Source organism: Callospermophilus lateralis, chromosome 18 (assembly GCF_048772815.1).
Source record: "Callospermophilus lateralis isolate mCalLat2 chromosome 18, mCalLat2.hap1, whole genome shotgun sequence".
Classification (NCBI taxonomy): domain Eukaryota; kingdom Metazoa; phylum Chordata; class Mammalia; order Rodentia; family Sciuridae; genus Callospermophilus; species Callospermophilus lateralis.
The window spans coordinates 23115584-23136710 of NC_135322.1; positions in this window are offsets into that span (position 1 = coordinate 23115584).

Below are 21127 nucleotides of genomic sequence, written 5' to 3' on the forward strand. Positions count from 1 at the left end.
ATTTAGTAATAGTAATTTAGTAATAGCCTTTAGTAATAGCCTTTTCCTGCAACTTTTTTCTTGATAATCCTTCTTCTTCTGAACTTTATTTTTCTTTCTGACTAGAGTTCCTGGGCTCTTATCAACATATGCCCTAATTGTTCTTGGTTGCATTGGGGTGCTTTCTTCCCTTAGTAATTTACTTAATACCCCTTCCATATTTTCGTCACAGACAATACAACATTTCAAGACAAAATAAGACACAAACATATTGTATCAATCTTCTCCATTTTCTCAAAATAGCCATTTTTCCTCTAGCCCTATCTGCCTTATCTGCCTAGGGACGAGCAGATTTGCTCCCGTCCTATCTAGAAACGGGCAGCTTTTTTTCTCTTCATTTACCCCCGAGTGTCCCAGGGTTCCCCGTACGGGCCACCAGGTGTGTGTGTGGGGGAGTGCAGATGCCATCAAAACCAGGATAGAGGGGACTCCCTGGGTGTAGGGGGTGAGTTATGCCAGCTTCCAGGATAAAGGGGACTCCCCCCTTAAGGGAGAGACCCCTCGAACCTGGGTGTAGGGGGGAGCTCCAACCACACCCAGAGTATATGGGACTCCTCCCTCAAGAGGCAAGACTCCTCGAACCTGGGTGTCCAGGGGAGCTCGTATAACTTTGCACACAGAGTAGAGGGGACTCCCCCCTCCAGGTGGGAGACCCATCGAACCTGGGTGACGGGGGAAGTGAGTATACCATCGCATTCAGAGTAGAGGGGGCTCCCCACTCTAGAGGGGAAATGCCTCCCACCAGGGTAACGGGAAGGCATGGATACCTTCACATCCAGGGTAGAGGGGGCTCCCCATCTAGGAGTGATAGCCCTAGATCCTGGGTGTTCGGGGGAGCACAGATACCATTGCTCCCTAGGTAAAGGGGGCTCCCCCTTCTAGGGAGGAGACACCTCAAACCTGGTTGTCGGGGGGGACTGCAGATACCATCAACTCAAGGTAGAAGTGGCTTCCCCGTCTAGGGGGGAGGCCTCTAAAACTTGGGTATTAGGGGGAGCTTGGATACCATCACACCCAGGGTAGAGGGGGCTCCCCACTCTAGGGGGGAGACTCTCGAACCTGGGTGTTTGGGAGAGCTCTTATATCATGGCACCCAGGGTACAGGGGGCACCCTCTCTAGGGGAAAGACCCCTCAAACCTGAGTGTTGGGGGTAGTTCATATATCACTGCATCCTGGGTAGAGGTGGATCTCCCCTCTAGGGGCGAGACTCCTCCAACCTGGGTGCCAGGGGTGCTTCCACCGAACTCAGGGTAGAGGGGAGTCCCCTTGAACAAAAGTGCCAGTGGTAGCTCCCACTGCACTCAGGGTAGAAGGGACTCCCCCCTCTAGTGGGGAGACCTCTTGAACTGGGGTTTCTGTGGGGAGCTCCCTCTGCACTTAGGATAGAGGGGACTCCTTACTCTAGGGGGAGACCCCTCAAACTGGGGAGTCGGGAAAAGCTCCCTCTGCACTCAGGGTAGTGGGGACTCCATTCTTTAGGGGGGAAAGCCCTCAAACCAGGGTGTCGGGGGGAGCTCCCTTCACACCCAGGGTAGAGTGGACTCCCCACTCTAGGAGAGAGATGGGGAAAGCTCTCACCTCACCCAGGGTAGAGGGACTCTCCTCTTAGAAGGGAGACCCCTAGATATGGGGTGAAGTTGGAGCTCCCACCACACCCAGGGTAAAGGGGTCTCCCCCCTAGAAGGGGGGGAGACGCCTAGAACCAGGGTGTCTGGGTGAGCTCACACCACACCCAGGGTAGAGGGGACTCCCTTCTCTAGGGGGGAGACGCCTGAACCACGGTGTTGGGGAGCTCCCACGGCACCCAGGGTAGAGGGGATTTTCCTCTCTAGGGCAGAGATGCCTGGAACCAGGATGTCATGGGGAGCTCCCACCACACCCAGTGTAGAGGGTCTTGCACCTCTAGGGGAGAGACCCCTCAAACTATGGTGTTGGGGAGAGCTACCACCGTACCCAGGGGAGAGGGGACTCACCCCTCTAGGGGGGAGATATTTCATGTTGGGGTTTCGGGCAGAGCTCCCACCACACTTAGGGTAGAAGGGACTCCCCACTCTAGAAGGAAAAACCCTTGACCGGGGTGTCAGAGGGAGCTCCCACGGCACCCAGGGTAGAGGGAACTCCCTCCTTAGGGGAGAGATCCCTCGAACTGGGGTGTCGGGGTTAGCTCCCACCACACTTAGGGTAAGGGGACTCCCTCCTCTAATGGGGAGAAACCTCAAACTGGGATGTCAAGGTGAGCTGCAAGCGCACCCAGATAGAGGTTCTCCTGCATCTAGGGGGGAGACCCCTCAAACCAGGGTGCTGGGGAGAGCTCCCACCACAGCCAGGGTAGAGGGTACTCCTGCCTCTAGGGGGGGAGACCCCTCGAACCAGGGTGTCAGGGGGGCCTCCCACTGCATCCAAGGTTAGGGGACTTCCCCCTCTAGGGTGAGACCCCTCAAACCAGGGTGAAGGGGGAGATCCCACCACACCCAGGATAGAGGTGACTCCCCCCTCTAAGGGGGAGATCACTCGAACCAGGGTGACAGGCGTAGCTCCCACTGTAACCAGGGTAGAGGGGACTCCCCTCTTTAGGGGGGAGACCCCTCAAACCAGGGTGATGGGCGGAGCTCATATACAATCACACCCAGGGTAGAGGGGACTCCCCCCTCTGAGGAAGAGACCCCTCTTACTACAGTGTTGGGGGGAGCTCCCACTGCACCCATGGTAGAGGGATCTCCCGCTTCTAGGTGGGATACCCCTCCAACCGGGGTGTCTTGGGGGCCTCACACTACACCCAGGGTAGAGGGAAATCCCGCTTCTAGGGGGGAGACCGTTAGAAACGGGTGAGACCCCTGGGTCCGGGTTGTCAGGGGGAGCTCCCATCACACCCATGGTAAGGGGACTCCCCCCTCTAGGGGGACAACCCTCCAAATGGGGTGTCTGGGGGAATCTCCCACCACACCCAGGGTAGAGGGGACTCTTGCCTCTAGGGGGGAGATGGTCGAATCAGGGTGTTGGAGGGAGCTCCCAACACACCCAGGGTGGAGTGAATCCCGCCTCTGGGGGGGAGACCCCTAAAACTGGGTTGTCAGAGGGAGCTCCCACCTCACCCAGGTAGAGGGGACTCCCACCTCTAGGGGGGGAGACCCCTTGAACCAGGTTTTGGGGGATATCTCCCACTGCACCCAGGGTAGAGGGTACTCCCTTCTCTAGGGAGGAGACCCCTCAAACCAGGGTGTCAGGGGGAGCTGCCACCACACCCAAAGTATAGGGGAGTTCCACCTCTATGGGGGAGACCCCTCGAACCAGGATGTTGGGGGGAACTCCCACCACACCAAGGGTGGGGGGAATTCCACCTCTGGCGGAGAGACCCCACAAACTGGGGTGTCAGGGAGAGCACTCACCAATCAAGGATACAGGCAAATCCCCCTCTAAGGGGGAGACCCCTCAAACCTGGGAGTTGGCAGAGCTCCCACTGCACCCAGAGTAGAGGGGACTCCCTCCTCTTGGGGAAGACCCCCCAAAACCCCTCAGTATAGCGGGGAGCTCCCACCACACCCAGGGTAGAAGGGACTTCCCCCTCTAGGGGGGAGACCCGTCAAACCTTGGTGTTGGGGGGAGCTCCCATCACACCCAGGGTAGAGGGGCATCCCCCTCTGGGGGGAGGACGCCTTGACCCAGGATGTAAGGGAGAGCTCCCAGTGGACCCAGGGTAGAGGGGTCTCCCCCCTCTAGAAGGGAGACCCCTCAAACCATGGTGTAGGTGGGAGCTCCAACTGCACACAGGGTAGAGGGGTCTCCCCCTCAAACTTTGGTGTAGGGGGTGGGGAGCTCACACCACACCCAGGGTAGAGGGGACTCACCCTTCTAAGGCGGAGACCCCTCGCACTGGGGTTTCAGAGGGAGCTCCCACTATACCCAGGGTAGAGGAGACTCCCCCCTCTAGGGGAAAGACTCCTGAAATCGGGGTGTCAGTGGGAGCTCCCACTACACCCAGGGTAGAGGGGACACCTTTCTCTAGGGGGGAGACTCTTGTAACTGGGGTGTCGGGGGGAGCTCACCCTGCACCCAGGATAGAGTGGAAACCCTGTCTACAGGGTAGACCCCTCGATCCAGGGTATTTGGGGGAGCTCCCACCACACCCAGGGTAGATGGGACTACCCCATCTAGAGTGAGACCCCTTGAACCAGGGTGTCAGGGGGAGCTCCCACCTCACCCAGAGTAAAGAGGACTCCCTCATTTTGTGGGGAGACACCTCAAACCGGAGTGTCCCACTGCACCCAGGGGAGAGGTGACTCCCACTCCATGGGGGAGATCCCTCAAACCAGCGTGGAGCTATAACCACACCCAGGGTAGAGGGGACTTTTGCATCTATGGAGAAGAACCCTCCAACCGGCGTGTCAGCGGGAGCTCCCATCACACCCATGTAGAGGGGACTCCTGCCTCCAGGAGGGAGACCCTTCGAACTGGGGTGTCAGTGGGAGCTCTCACCGCACCCAGGGTAGAGGTGACTCCTCACTCTAAAGAGGAGAAGCCTCGAACTGGGGTGTTGGGGGGAGCTTCCACTATACCCAGGGTAGAGGGGACTGCCCCCTTTTAGAAGGAGACACCTCGAACCACGATATTGGTGGAGCTTCCACTGCACCAAGGGTAGAGGGGAATTTCCCCTTTATTGGGGAGACACCTGGAACTGGGGTGTTGGGGCAAACTCCCACTGCACCCAGAGTAACGGGTCTCCCGCCTCTAGGGGGGTGACCCCTCAAACCGTGGTGTTGAGGGGAGCTAACATAGCACCCAAAGTAGAGGTGAATCCCCCCTTCAGGGGGATGACACCTCGAACCTAGGTGTTGGGGAGAGCTCCCATCGCACCCATGGTAAAAGGGACTCCCACTCTAAGGGGGAGACTATTTGACCATGATTGGGGGAGCTCCCATCACAACAAGGTTAGAGGGGACTCCCCCCTCTAAGGGGGACACCCCTCCAAATGGAGTGACGGCTAAAGCTCCCACCACACCCAGGGTGAGAAGACTCCCTCTCTAAGGGGAAAACCCCTCGAACCAGGGTGAAGGGGGAGTACATATACCATTGCACCCAGGGTGTTGAGGACTCTCCCCTCTAGGGGGAAGACCTCTCAAACCGGGGTGTCTGGGGAACCTCCAATCACACCCAGGGTTGGAGGGACTCCCCTTGTAGGGGGTGACCCCTCAAAATGGGGTGTCAGGATGACCTCCAACCATATCCAGGGTTGAGGGTACTTTTTCCTCTAGGTGGTGACCCCTTGAAACGGGGTGTTGGAGGGACCTCAAAGAGCATCAAGGGTCAAGGGGACTACCCCCTCTAGGAGGGAAACCCCTCAAAATGGGGTGTCGGGGTCACCTTTTACTGCACCCAGTGCCCAGGTGACCCCCTCTCTAGGGGGTGACCCCTCGAAATGGGGTGATCATATACCATTGCACACACTGTCGAGGGGACTTCCCCCTCTAGGGGGAGATCACCCTAACCAGGGTGTCGGGGGACATCCCACCTCACCAGAGAAGAGGGCACTCCCCCATTTAGGGGGGAGTCCATGGAACCGGGGTGTTGGAATGAGCTTATATACCATCGCACCCAGGGTCATAGAAACTCCCTCCACTAGGGGGGAGACACCTCGAAATAGGGGGTCAGGGGGACCTCCGACCGCATCTAGGGTCAAGGGGACTCCCCCATCCCATGGGGAAACTCCTTGAAACGGGGTGTTGGAGTGACCTCCCACCGCACCCAGGGTCGAGGGGACTTTCCACTCCTGGGGGGAGACCTCTAGAACCGGGGTGTTGGGGAATTCCCAGTACACCAAGGGTTGAGGGGACCCCCCCCCCCACTCTAGTGAGGAAACACCTTGAACCGGGATGTCGAGGGGACCTCCCACTGTACCCAGTGTCAAGGGGACTCCCCCTTCTATTTCCAAGATCCCTCTAACTGGGGTGTTGGGGACCTCCTACCACACCCAGGGTGGAGGTTACTGCTCCCTATAGGGGGCAGACCCCTTGAACTGGGTTTCATGAAGACTTCATACTGCACACAGGGATGAGGGTACTCCCCCCTCTAGGAGGGGGACCCCTCAAACTGGAGTGTCATGTGGAGCTCATATACCATCGAACCCATGTTCGAGGGGATTCCCCCCTCTAGGGAGGAGACCTCTCAAACTGGGATGTCAGGGGAGAGCTTGTATATCATCACATCCAGTGTCGAGGGGACTCCCCTCTCTAGGGAGGAGATCACTCTAACTGGGGTGTCCGAGGGACCTCCCACTGCACCCAGGGTTGAGAGGACTTTCCCATTTAAGGAGGAGATCCCTCGAACATTGGTGTAGGAATGAGCTCATATACCATCACACCCAGGGTCCTGGGGACCTCCCTCTAGGTGGGAGACCCCTCAAACTGGTGTGTTGGGGGTATCTCCAACCATACCGAGGGTCAAGGGGACTCCCCCCTCAAGGGAGGAAACCTCTCAAACCTGGGTGTTGGGGGGACATCCCACTGAATCCAGTTTCGAGACTTTCCCCTTTAGGGGGGAGAACCCTCAAACCAGGCTGTTGGGGGGACTTTCCACCACACACAGGATCAACGGGACTCCCCCCTCTAGGAGTTGGGTGGAGCTTGTCTACCATTGCACCCAGGGTTGAGGCACCTGCTCCTCTAGGGAGGAGACCCCTTGAACTGGAATGTCGGAGGGGGCTTCACTGCACCCAGGGTCAAGGGAACTCCCCCCTATAAGGGAGAGACCCCTCAAACCAGGTTGTCGGGGGACTTCCCACCACACTCAGGTTTGAGCAGACTCCTCCCTCTATGGGGCAGACTCCTCGAACTGGGGTGTCGGGGGACCTCCCACCGCACTCAGTTTTGAGCAGACTCCACTCTCTAGGGTGGAGACCCCTCGAACTGGGGTGTCGGGATGAGTTCCCATCGCACCCAGGGTATAGGAGACTCTCACCTCTAGCGGGGAGGCCCCTTGAAATGGAGTGTTGGGGGGACCTCCCACCGCATCCAGGGTCAAAGAGACTCCGCTCCTTGGGGAGACTCCACCCAAACCAAGGTGTCGGGGGGACCTCCCACTGCATCCAAGGTCTAGGGGACTCATCCCTCCTTGGTGAGACTCCTCTAACCGGGGTTAGGGGGGACCTCCCACTGGACCCAGGGTGGAGAGGACTTCCCCCTCCTTGGAGGAGACCCCTCGAACCAGGGTGTTGGGGGACTTCCCACTGTACCCAGGGTTGAGGATCTCCCCGCTGCAATAGGGAGATCCCTTGAACCGGGGAATTGGGGAAAGCTTGTTTACCATGGCTCCATGGTTGAAGGGACTCCCTCCTCGATGGGGGAGACCCCTCAAACAGGGGTGTCGGGAGGAGTTCCCACCACACCCAGGGTAGAGAGGGCTCCCCTTCTTAGGGGGGGAACCCTTGAACTGGGGTGTTTGGGGGAGCTCCCACTGCACCCAGGAGAGAGGACTCACCACCCTTGGGGTGACGAACCAAGGTGTCAGGGGGAGCTCCCACTGCACCCAGGGTAGAGGGGACTCCCCAACTAGGGGGTGGGTACTCCTCAAACTGGGGTGTTGGGGGAGCTCACACCACAGCCAGGGTAGAGAGGACCCCCCGCCCCCAGTGTGGAGACCTCTCAAACCAGGGAGTTGGTGGGAGCTCCCACCACACTCAGGGTATAGGGGACTCCCTTCTCTAGGGGTGAGACCCCTTGAATATGGGTGTTGGGGAGAGCACCCATTGCACCCAAGGTCGATGGGACTTTCTCCTCTAGGAGGAAGACCCCTGGAACTGGGGTGTCGGGGGTAGCTCCCACCACACTCAGGGTGGAAAGGACTCCCCCCCCTAGGGCAGAGACCCCTTGAACCGAGGTTTCACGGGGAGCTCCCACTGCAACCAGGGTAGAGAGGACTCCTGCCTCTAGGGAGGAGACCCCTCGAACCTAGGTGTCAGGAGGAGCTCCTATACCATCGCACCCAGTGTAATGAGTACTCCCTCCTTCTAGGGGAGAGACCCTCCTACCTGGGCATCTGTGGGAGCTAGTATACAATCGCACCCAGTTTAGAGGGGACTCCCCCCTCTAAGTGAGCAACCCCTTGAACCTGGGTGTTGAAGTGAGCTCCCATGTGACCCAGGGTAGAGGGGACTCCCTCCTCTATGAGGGACACCCCTTGCACCAAGGTGTCTATGGGAGCTTCCACAGATCCCAGGGTAGAGAGAACTCCTTCTTCTAGGAGGGAGACCCCTTGCACCAGGGTGTTGGCAGGAGCTCCCATGGCACCCAGGTTAGAAGGGACTCCTCTCTCTAGGGGGCAGACCTCTGGCACAGGAGTGTGGGGGGAGCTCCCACCACACCCAAAATAGAGGACTCCCCCTCTAGGGGGCAGACCCCTCAAATCGGGTTGTTGGAGCATGTATACCTCACACCCAGGTAGAGGGACTCCCTCCTCTAGGGGGGAGACTCCTCACACTGGGGTATCGGGGGACCTGCAACTGCACCCAGGGTTGAGGAGACTCCCCTCTCTAGGGGGGAGACCCCTCGAACTGGGTTGTTGGGGGGAACTCGTTTACCATGCTCCTAGGGTTGAGCGGACACCCCCCTCGAGTGGGGAGATTGTATACCACATCTCCCAGGGTCGAGGGGACTCCTCCTTCAAGGGGGGAGACCCCTCAAACCAGGGTGTCGGAAGGAGCTCATATACCACAGCTCCCAGGGACAAAGAGACTCTCCCCTTGAGTGCGGAGACCCCTCAAACTGAGGTGTGGGGGGAGCTCGTAAACCACAACACCCAGGGTCGAGGGGACTTCCCCCTGGAGTGGGGAGACCTCTCAAACTGGGGTGTGAGGGCAGCTCCCACGGCACCCAGGGTAGAGGGGACTCCACTGTCTTGCAGGATGACCTCTCTTGGGGGAAACTTCCAACACACCCAGGGTCGAGGAGACTCCCCTCTCTAGGGGGGAGACCCCTGGAACCTGGTTGTCGGAGATACCTCCAACCACACCCAGGGTCGAGAAAACTCCCCCAATAGCAGGGGAGACACCTCTAACCAGGGTATCGGGGGACCTCCAACCATGCCCAGGGTCGAGGGGACTGTACCCTCCCCGGTGGTGACCGCTGGAACTGGCTTGTTGGGGGCATCTCCCACCGCACCCAGTGTCCAGGGGATTCCTCTCTCTAGGGGGGAGACCCCTCAAATTGGGATGTTGGGGGGTTGTATACCATGGCTCCCAGGGTCGAGAGGACTCCCTCCTCGAGGGGTGAGACCCCTCAAACTGGGGTGTCGTGGGGAGCTTTCACTTCACCCAGGGTAGAGGGAACTTGCCCCTCTATGTGGGAGAAGTCTCAAACCGGGGTGTTGTGGGACCCTCTACCGAACCCATAGTCGAGGGGACCCCCCATCGAGAAGGGAGGCCCCTCAAACCGCACCCAGGGTTGTGGAAACTCCCCCTCTAGGTGGGAGACCCCTCAAAACAGGGTGTCACGGGAGAGCTCGTATACCATAGCACCCAGGTTCAAGGGGGGAGAACTCTCGACCTGTGGTGTTGGGGCAGCTCATATGCCATCGCACCCAGGGTGGAGTTGACACCCCCTTCAGGGGGCAGACCTGTCAAACTGGGATGTTGGGGGGAGATCATATGCCATCACACCCAGGGTTGAGGGGACTACCCCCATCTAGGGGTGAGTCAACTCAAACAGGTGTGTCAGGGGGACTTCCAACTGCACACATGGTTGAGGGGACTCCCCCCTCTAGGGGGTGACCCCTGGAAATGGGGTGTCAGGGGGAACTTCTACCACACCCATTGTCAAGGGGACACCCCCTCTAGGAAGGAGACCCCTCGAAACGGGGTGTTGGGGGGAGCTACAACCGCATCCAGGGTTGAGGGCATTTCCTTCTCTAGGGGGGAGAGCCCTCAAACCCGGGTATCTGAAGGAGCACCCACCGCACCTAGGACTGAGGAGACTTTCCCCTCTAAGGGGGGAGACCACACAAACCGGGGTGTTGGGGGTATCTCCCACCACACTCAGGGTAGAGGGGACTCCCCCTTCTATGGAGGAGACCCTTTGAGCCTGGGTGTCGGGGGTAGCTCCCACCACTCCCAGGAAGAAGGGACTCACCTTCTAGTGGGGAGATCCCTTGAACCTGGGTGTCAGGGAGAGCTCCCATAGCACCCAGTGTCGAGGGGGCTCCCCCCAATAGGGTGGAGACCCCTCGAACCGGGTGTTGGGGGGAGCTCCCACCACAATCAGGTTAGAGGTGACTCCTGCTTCTAGGCAGGAGCTTCTATACCATTACACCCAGTGTAAAGGGGACTCCCTGCTTCTAGGGGGGGACTCTCCTATATGGTTGTCGATGGGAGCTGGTATACCATTGCACCCAGTTTAGAGGGTACTCCCCCCACTAGGTGGGAGACCCCTCAAACCAGGGGAGGTGTCAAGGGGAGCTCTCACGTGACCCAGTTTAAGGGGAACTCCCTCCTCTATGGGGGAATCCCTTGCACAGAGGTGTTGGGGGGAGCTTCCATGGTTCCCAAGGTAGAGGGGACTCCCCCTTCTAGGAAGGAGACCCCTCGCACCAGGATTTCAGGGGAGCACCCACGGCACCCAGGGTAGATGGGAATCCCCCCTCTAGGGGGTAGATGCCTAGAACCCGGGTGTCAGGTGGAGCTCCCATGGCACCACGGTAGATGGGACTCCATCTAGGGGGGAAACCCCTCACACCAGGGTGTTGGAGGGAGCTCTCACGAACCCCAGGGTAGAGGGGATACCCGTCTAGTGGGTAGACTCCTCGAACAAGAATGCCTGGTGATTTTCCACAGCACCCAGGGTAGAGGGGACTCCTTTCTCTAGGTGGGGAGAGCCCTCACACCTTGGTGTTGGGGGGAGCTCCCACTACACCCAAAATAGAGGGAACTCCCCCTCTAGGTTGGAGGCCCCTCGAACTGGGTTGTTGGGGGGAGCAGGTATACCATTGCACCCTCTAGGAGGGAGACCTCTGCAATCGGAGTATCGTGGGGAGCTCCCACCACACAGGCTAGAGGGGACTGCCCCCTCTTCGGGGGAGACCCCTCAAATCAGGGTGTCTAGGGCAGCTCCCACCACACCTCTTGGGGGGAGACCTCTCGAACCTGGGTGTAGGGGAAAACACCTAGCACACCCAGGATCAAGGGGACTCTCCCCAACTGGGGGGAAACCTACAAAAGGGCCCAGGGTCAAGGAAACTCACCCCCGCTCTAGGGGGGAGACCCCTCAAACTAGAATGTTGAGGGGGCCTCACACTGTTCCTAGGGTCGAGGGTACTCCCCATTCTAGGGTAGAGAACCCTAAACTGGGGTGTCAGGGGACCTCCCACCACACCCAGGGTCGAGGGAACTCCTTCTTCTAGGGGCTGACCCCTTGAAATGCGGTGTCAAGGGACCTCACAGAGCACCCAGGGTCGAGGGGACTCCCCCATCTAGAGGGTGATCCCTCAAAATGGGGTGTCAGGGGGAGCTCATATACCATAGCACCAAGTGCTGAGGGGACTTCCCCCTCTAGGTGGGAGATCACCCTCACCTGGGTGTTGGGGGGAACTTCCACTGTACCAGAGTTGGGGGGAATCCTCCGGTTAGGGGGTAATCCCTGTAACTGAGGTGTCAGAATGAGCTCATATACCATCGCACCCCGAGTGGTGGAAACTCCCCCCTCGAGGCGGCAGACCCCTCGACCAGGGTCAAGGGGACCTCCCACTGCCCCCAGTGTCGAGGGAACTCCCCATCCTGTGGGGAAACCCCTCAAACCAGGGTGTCAGGGGACCACCCACCACACCCAGGGCTGAGGGGACTCATCCTTCCTTGGGGGAGACCCCTCGAACTGGGGGGTCGAGGGCAGCTCCCACTGCACCCATGGTAGAAGAAAATCCTCAAACTGGAGTGTCGGGGGAGTTTCCACTGCACCCAGGGTAGAGGGAACTTCCACCTCTAAGGGTGAGACCACTAGAACTGGGGTGTTGGGGGGAGCTAACACCACAGCCATTGTTGAGGGGGTAATCCCGCCTCTTGTGGGGAGACCCCTCGAACAGGAGTGTCAGTGGGAGCTCCCAGCGGCACCCAGGGTAGAGGGGACTCCCCCTCTATGGGGAAGACCCCTCAAACTGGGGTGTCCAGTGCAGCTCCCACTGCACCCAGGGTAGAGGGGACTCCCTCCACTTCAGGGGAGATCCCTCAAGCCTGGGTGTTGGGGGGAGCTCCTACTACACCCAGTGTAGAGGGGACTCCGCCCTCTAGAACTGGAGACCCTGCGAACCCCAGTGTCAGGGGGCGCTCCCAACGCACCAAGTGTAGAGGGGACTGGCTCCTCTAGTGGGAGACCCATCAAACCAGGGTGTCAGGGGGAGATCCCACCTCACCCAGGGTATAGGGGACTCCTCCATCTAGGGGGGAGACCCCTCGAACCAGAGTGTAGAGAGGATCTCCCACCACACCCTTGGTAGTGGGGACTCCCACACTCTGGGGGGAGACCCCTCACCCAGGGTGTCAGCCTGAGCTCCCACTGCACCACTGGTAATGGGGACTACCCTCTGCGGGGAGACCCCTCGAACTGGGGTTTTGGGTGAGCTCCCATACACCCAGGGTAGAGGGGACACCCCTGAAGGGGGGAGACCGCTTGAACCTGGGTGCAGGGGGAGATCATATACTATCGCACCTTTGGTAGAGGGGACTTTCTCCTCTATGGGGAGACCTTTCGAACCTGGTGTCAGGGGTAGCTCATATACTTCACACCGAGGACAGAGGGGACTTCCCCCATCTAGGGGAGAAACCCCTCGAACTGGGGTTTCCTGTTAGCTCCCACCACACCCAGTGTAGAGGGGACTCCCACATCTAGGTGGGAGACCCCTCGAACCGAGGTGTTTGGGGGAGCTCACACCATACCCTGGGTAGAGGGGATTCCCATCTCTTAGTGGAGAGACCCCTTAAAACAAGGTGTTTGTGGGAGCTCCCACCGCGCCCAGGGTAGAGGAGAATCCCGTCTCTAGGGAGGAGACCCCAGGAACAGGGGTATAGGCGGGAACTCTCACCGTACCCAGGATCGAGGGGACTCTCACCTCTATTGGGGAGACCCCTCAAACCTTGATGGTGGTGGGAGCTCCCAACGCACCTAAAGTCGAGGGGACTCTCAACTCTAGGGCGAAGCCCCCTCAAACCGTGGTTTTGGGGAAGATCCCACCGCACCCATTGTAGAGGGGATTTTTGCCTTTAGGGAGGAGACCCCATGATCTGGAGTGTTGTGGGGAGCTCCCACTGCACCCAGGGCAGAGGGAACTCCTGCCTCTAAGGGGGAGACTACTCTAACCAGGGTGTTGGGGGAGCTCCCACCGTCACCAGGGTAGAGGGGAATCCCGCCTCCAGTGGGAAGATTCCTGGAACCTGTTTCTGGTGGAGCTCCCACTGTACCCGGGGTAGAGGGGACTCCCCACTCTAGGGGGAGACCATTCGAACCGGGGTGTCTTATGGAGCTCCCACTGCACCCAGGGTTGAGGAGAATCCCGCCTCTAGGGGGGAGACCCCTCGAACCGGGGTGTTGGGGGGAACTCCCACTGCACCCAGGGTAGAGAAGACTTCCTCCTCTAGGGGGGAGAGCCCTCAAACCCGAGTGTCATGGGAAGCTCCAACCACACCGAGGGTAGAGGGTACTCCCCACCTCTAGGGGGGAGACCCATCGAACTTGGGTGTGGCAGGGAGCTTCCCCCGCACCCAGGGTAGTGGGGACTTCCCCCTCTGGAGGAAGACCTCTTGAAACCGGGTGTCGGTGGGAACTGCACCCAGGATAGAGGGGACTCACGCCTCTAGTAGGGAGACCTCTCTAACTGGGGTGTCAGTGGGAGCTCACAATGCACCCAGGGTAGAGCAAACTCCTGCCTCTAGGGGGGAAACCTTTTGAACCAGGGTGTTGGGAGGAGCTTCAATTGTACCCAGGGTAGAGGGGACTCCCGCCTCTAGGGGGGAGACCTCTTGAACCGGGTTGTCGGGGGTGGGGAGCTCACATGGCACCCATGATAGAGGGGACACCCACCTCTGGTGGGAGACCCCTGGAACCGGGGTGTGGGGGGAGATCCCAATGCACCCAGAGTCGAGGGTACTTCCCCCTCTAGGGAGGAGACCCCTCAAACCGGGGTGTCAGAGGGGCTCCTATACCATTGCTGACAGGGTCGAGGGGCTCCCCCCTCTAGGAGGGAGACTCCTTGATCCCAGTGTCAGGGGACCTCTGACCACACCCAGGGTCGAGGAAACTATCCCCTCAATGGGCGAGACCCTTGAACCGGGGTGTTGGTGGTACCTCCAACCACACCAGGGTGGAGGGGACTCCCCCTTTGAGTGATGGGGGAGCTCATATACCATTGCTCACAGGGTCGAGGGACTCCCCCCTCTAGTGGGGAGCCTCCTTGATCCCGTGTCAGGGTACCTCCCACCACAACCAGGGTCGAGGAGAGTACCCCCTAAGGGGGGGAGACCCTCAAACTGGGGTGTCAATGGTACTTCCAACCACACCCAAGGTCGAGGGTACTCCCCCTTTGATGGGTAGACCCCTCTAACCGGGTTGTCGTGGGGACCTCCGAATGCACCCAGTGTCGTGGGGACTCCCCACCCAAGGGGGGTGAGCACTCCAACCGCGGTGTCCGGGGAGCTTGTATAACATCTCACCCAGGATCGAGGTGACTTCCCAATCTAGTGGGGAGATCTCTTGAACCGAAGTGTCGAGGGGACCTCCCTCCACCTCCAGGTTCAAGGGGACTCCCCATTGTAGTGGGAGACCCATCCAAATGGGGTGTTGGGGGGGCTTCCCACCACACCAAGGGTCGAGGGTACTCCCCCCTCTATGGGGGAGACCCTTTGAACTGAAATGAGATGTCGGGGGAACCACCAACTGCACCCAGGGTCGAGGGTACTCTCCCCTCTAGAGGAGACACCCTTCAAATGGGATGTCAAGGGAACCACCACTGCATCCAGGGTTGAGGGTATTCCCCCCTCTAGTGGGGAGACCCTTTGAACTGGGATGTCGAGGGACATCCTACCCACCCAGTGTCAAGATGACTACCCCCTCTGTGGGGGAGAGCCCTCAAACTGGAATGTCAGGGGGACCTTCCATCACACCCTGGGTCGAGGTGACTCCCACCTCTAGGGAGAAGTCACCTCGAATTGGGATGTCAGTGGGACCTCCCACTGCATCAAGGTTCGAGAAGACTCCTCCCACTTTTGGGAGACCCCTTGAACTGGGGTGTCGTGAAGACTTCCCACTGCACTCAGGGTCGAGGGTAATCCCCCTCTGGGGAGGAGACCACTCGAACCGGTGTGTTGTGGAGAGCTCATATACCACTGCATGCAGGGTTGAGGGGCACCCCACTCTTGGGTGGAGACGCCTCATACCGGGGTAATTGGGGGACCTCCTACAACACCCAAAGTCGAGGAGACTCCCCACTCCATGGGGGAGACACCATGGGTTAGCTCCTATACCATCACACCCAGAATCGAGAAGACTCCTCCCTCAAGGGGGGAGACACCTCGAACCAGATGTAGTGGGAGGTCCCTGACATCTCTGTTCATACAGTGGGGAGTCCCCTCGACACTGGGTGCGGTGGAAGGTCCCCCCTACACCCCGGTTTGAGGGGTCTCCCCCCTAGACAAGGGAGTCTCCTTGACCCTGGGAGCAGTGGGATGGTCCCCGACACATTGTTCAAGGGATCTCTGCCCTAGAGGGGGAGCCCCCTTGACACATGGTGTGGTGGGAGGTCCCCTCAACACCCTGGTTCATGTGGTCTTCCCCCTAGAGGGAGGAGTACTCTCGACCCTGGGTGCAGTGGTATGTCCCCCAACACCCCGGTTTGAAGGGTCTCCCCCCCTAGATGGGGGAGGACCCTCGATCCTGTGTGCAGTTGAAACTCCCATCAACACCCCGGTTTGAGAGGTCTCCGTGCTAGAGGGGGGATTCCCCTCAACCCTGATATGATGGTATAAGAGATCCAATAGACACCCCAGTTCGAGAGGTCTCATCAATAAAGTAGGGGAGTCCCCTCGATCTTGGGTGTGGTGGGAGGTCCCTCTGACATCCCTCTGACACTACAGTGGGAGTCCCCTCTACCCTGAGTGTGAAGGTAAAGGAACTCCCCCCAAAACCCCAGAATGAGGGGTCTCCCCCTAGAGGGGGGAGTCTCCTCAAACTTGGGTGTGGTTGGAGGTCCCCTGGGCACTCCGGTTAGAGGGATATTTCTCCTAGGGGTAGCCCGGGACCCTGGGTTTGATGGTATAATAGCTTACCCCAACACCCTGTTTCGAGGGGTCTCCCCCCTCCAGTGCTGAGTACCCTCGACCCTGAATGCGGTGGGAGGTCCCCCTAACATCCCGGTTCAAGGGGGTCTCCTCCATGGAGGAGAGAGTCCCCTCGACCCTGGGTGCTGTGGGAGGTACCCCAACACTACGGTTCTAGGGGTAACACCCCTAGAAAGAGTAGTCCCCTCAACCCTAATTGTGATTGTATACGAGCTCCCCCCACACTCCGGTTTTGAATGGTCTCCACCTTAGATCGGGGAGTCCCCTCAACCCTAGGTGCGATGCTATATGAGCTTCCCCAACACCCTGGTTTGAGGGTTCCCCCCCCTAGAGAGGAGAGTCCCCTTGACCCTGGGTGCGGTGGGAGGTCCCCTAGACACTTCGATTCAAAGGGTCTCCCTTCTAGAGGGGGGAGTCCCTTTGATCCTGGGTGAGGTGGGTGGTCCCACTGATACCCCAGTTCGAGGGGACTTCACTTTGTTGGGGGGTCCCCTCGACCCAGGGTGCGGTCAGACATCCCCCGACACCTTGGTTCATGTGGTCTCCCCCCCTCGAGGGGGGAGTCTTCTCGACCCTGGGTGCGATGGTATATGAGCTCCCCTCAACACCTCGGTTCAAGGTGTCTCCCCCTTGGAGCGGGGAGTCTCTTCGACCTGGGTGCGGTAGGAGGTCCCCCCATTAGCCTGGTTTGAGAGGTCTCCCCCCTAGAGTGGGATGCCCCTCGACCCTGCATGCAATGGTATAGGAGCTCCTCCCAACACCCTAGTTTGAGGTGTCTCCTCCCTAGATGGGGGAGTCTTCTCGACCCTGGGTGTGGTGGCCCGGCATCCCAGTTGGAGGGTCCTCCACCTTAGAGGGGGTAGTCATCTTGACCCTGAGTGCAGTGGGATGTGCCCCCAACATGCTGGTTTAAGGGATCTCCCCACTAGAGGGGGGAGTACCCTCGACCCTTGGTGTAGTGGGACATCCCCTGGCACCAAGTTTCAAGGGGTTTCCCCCTTAGAGGGAAGAGTCCCCTCGACCCTGGGAGTGGTGGGAGCGATGGTACATGAGCTTCACCCCACACCCTGGTTCCAGAGGTATCCCTCCTAAATTAGGGAGTCCCTCGACACTGTGTGTCGGTCCCCATGACACCCCAATTCAAGGGGCCTCCCCCAAAGAGGGGTGAGTCTCCTCGACCCTGGGTGTGGTGAGAGGTCCCCGGATACCTAGGTTCAGAGATCTTGCCTCGAGGGTGGAGCCCCTTGGCCCTGCTTGTGATGGTATAGGAGCTCCCCCCAACACCTCAGTACGAGGGATCTCCCCCCTAGATGGGGTTCCCCTTGAACCATGGTGTGGTGGGAGGTACCCACGATACCCCAGTTTGAGGGGTCTCCGCCCCACGCAGGGGGAGTCCCCTCGAACATGGGTGCAGTGGGTGGTCCCCCTGACAACCTGGTTCGAGGGTTCTCTCCCCTAGAAGGGGTAGTCCCCTTGACCCTGGGTGTGGTGGGTTGTCCCCCCAACACCTTGGTTTGAGGGGTCTCCCCACTAGAATGGAGAAACACCTTGACCCTAGGTGCTGTGGGAGGTCCCCCCAACACCCCAGTTCGAAGGGTCTCCCCCCTCAAGGGCTGAGTCCCTTCAACCTTGTGTCGGTCGGAAGTCCCCCCTACACCTTGGATCGAGGCATGTCCCCCCTCAAAGGCTGAGTCCCCTTGACCCTGGGTGCAATGGGAGGTCCCAACACCACCCCGGTTGGAGGGGTCTCCCCCCTCGAGAAGAGTCTCCTCCACCCTGGGTGCAGTTGGAGTTCCCCCGAGATCCGGTTTGAGGGTTCTCCCCCCACGAGGGGGGAGTCGCCTAGACCCTGGGTGTGGTGGGATGTCCCCCTGACACCGGGATCGAGGGGTCTCCTCCTTAGAGGTGGGAGCCCCTCAACACTGCATGAGATGGTATAGGAGCTTCCCTGAAACCCTGCTTTGAGAGGTCTCCCACCTAGAGAGGAGAGCCCCTCGACCCTGAATACGGTGGGAGGTCCCCTGGACACTTTAATTTAAGGAGTCTCCCCCATAGAGGGGGGAGTCCCTTGGATCCTGGGTGCAATGCTATAGGAGCTCCACCTGACAACCCAATTTGAGAAGTCTTCCCCCTATAGTGGGGAGTCCCCTCGACCCTGGTGTGGTGGGGAGGTTCCCCCAACACCCTGGTTTGAGGGTCTCCCCTATAGAGGGTGTGTCCCCTAGACCCTGGTGCCATGGGAGGTCTCACCACACCCCAGTTAGTGGGGTCTCCCACTTCGAGGGAGGAGTCCTCTTGACCCTGGGTGCAGTCAGACATCCCCCATACCCCAGGTTGGTGAGGTCTTCCGCCTCGAGGAAGGAGTCTCCTCAAACCTGGGTGTGGCAGGAAGTCCGCCCGAAACTCTGGTTCGAGGGTTCTCCCCTCTATAGTGGGGAGCCTCTCGACCCTGCTTGCGTTGGTATAGGAGCTCCCCACAACACACCAGTTAGATGGGTCTCCCCTTAGATGGGGAGTACCCTTGACCCTGAGTCAGGTGGGAGATCCCCCAGAAACCTTGGTTCAAGGGGTCTCCCCCCTAAATGGGTTGTCCCTTCGACCCTGGGTGTGGTGAGAGGTCCCCAAGACATCCCGGTTCAAGTAGACTCTCCCCAAGCACTGGGATTCTTCACGAACCTTGGTGCGGTGGGAGGTCCCCCCAACACCCCGGTTTGGGTCATCTCCCCCATAGAGGGGGAAGTCCCTTGACCCTGGCTGTGCTGTGAGGTCCCCCCAATACCCCAGTTGGAGGAGTCTCCCCTCTAGAGGCGGTAGTCATCTCAACCCTGGGTGCGGTGGGATGTCCCCCCACATCTCAGTTCGAACCGTCTCCCCCCTAGAGGGGGGGAGTAACCTCGACCCTTTGTGCGGTGGAACGTCCCCTTGATGTCCCGGTTCAAGGGGTCTCCTCTCTAGAGAAAAAAGTCCCCTCGACCCTGAGTGTGGTGGGGGCTCCCCCAACACCCCTTTTCGAGAGGTTTCCCCCCTAGAGGGGGGGAGTCCCCTCAAACCTGGGTGTGATGATACAGGAGCTCCACCCAACATCCCGTTTGAGAGGTCTTCCTCCTAAAGTGGGGAGTCCCTCGACCCTGGGTGTGGTGGGAGGTCCCCCAAAACCCCAGTTCAAGGGGCATTCCCCATAGAGGGGGGAGTCCTCTTGACCCTGGGTGCAGTGGGAGGTCTCCCCAATGCCCCAGTTCGAGGGTCCTCTCCCTCATGGGCTGAGACCCTCAACCCTCGGTGAATTGGGAGGTCCCCTCAACACCCTGGTTCAAGGGGTCTCCCCCCTCGAGGGCTGAGTCCCCTCAACCCTGGGTGCAGCGGGAGGTCCCCTTGACATCCTGGTTCAAGGTATCTCCTCCATAGATGGGAGAGTACCCTCAACTCTGGATGCTATGGGAGGTACCCTCGACACTTCGGTTCAAGGGCTAACCTCCCTAGAAAGAGTTGTCCCCTTGACACTAATTGCGATTATATATGAGCTCCCATGACACCTTAGAGGTGGGAGTCCTCTCAATCCTAGGTGCGGTGGTATATGAGTTCCCCCGACACCCTGATTCAAGAGGTCTCCCCCTAGAGGGGAGGGTACCCTCGACCCTGGGTGGGGTGGCAGGTCCCCTCAAAACTTAGATTCAAGGGGTCTTCCGCCTAGAGGGGGAGTCACCCTTACCCTGGTGCAGTGGGTGGTCCCCCTGATTCCCTGGTTCGAGGGGACTCCCCAGTAAGGGGGAAGAAGCTCTACCCTGGGTGTGGTGGGAGATTCCCCTGACACCCCAGTTTGAGTGGTCTCCCTTCTCAAGGGGGAGTCCCCTTGACCCAGGATGTGGTCAGACTCCCCCTAACACTATCTCATGCAGTGTTGAGGGGCTCCCACCTCTAGGGAGGAGATCCCTGGATCCCGGTGTCAGGGGGACATCCCACCACACCCAGGGTCTAGGCGACTCCCCCCTCATGGGGGAGACCCCTAGTACCGGGGTCTCGGGGGAACTCTGACTGCACCCAGGGTCAAAGAGACTCTCTTCTCGAGGGAGGAGACTCCTCCAACTGGGGTGGTGTTGGGACCTCCCATTGCACTCAGGGTCAAGGGGGACTCAGCCTTTGAGGGGGGACATGCCTCGATCCAAGGTGTAGGGGGGACTTCCGACCGACACAAGGTTGAAGGGACTCAGCCCTTGAGGGGGGAGATCCTTCGAACTGGGGTGTTGGGGGACCTCCCACCACACCTAGGGTCAAGGTGTTTCTCCATTCTAGTGGGGAGACCCCTCATACCAGGGTGTTGGGGGGACATCCCACCACACCCAGGGTCAAGGGGACTACCCCTTCTAGGGGAAAGACCCCTCGAACCAGGTTGTCAGGGGGACCTCCCACTGCACCCATGTTCGAGGGGACTCCCCCTGTGTGGGGGGAGACCCCTCAAACTGGGGTGTCGTGGGTACCTCCCACTGTATCATGGTTCAAGGAGCACCTCACTTTAGGGGGGAGACCTCTCAAACCAGGCTAATGGGGGGACCTCTTACCACATCCAGGTCAAGGAGACTCCCCCCTCCAACGGGAGACACCTTGAACCAGGGTGTTGAGGGGCGCTCGTATACCATCGCACCCAGGCTTGAGAAGACTCCCCCCCTGAGGGGGGGAGACCACACTAACCAAGGTTTCAGGGAATGTCTGACCACACCCTGGGTCGAGGGGGACTCCCCCATCAAAGTGAAGGCCCCTTGAACTGGGGTATCAGTGGGACCACCCATCTT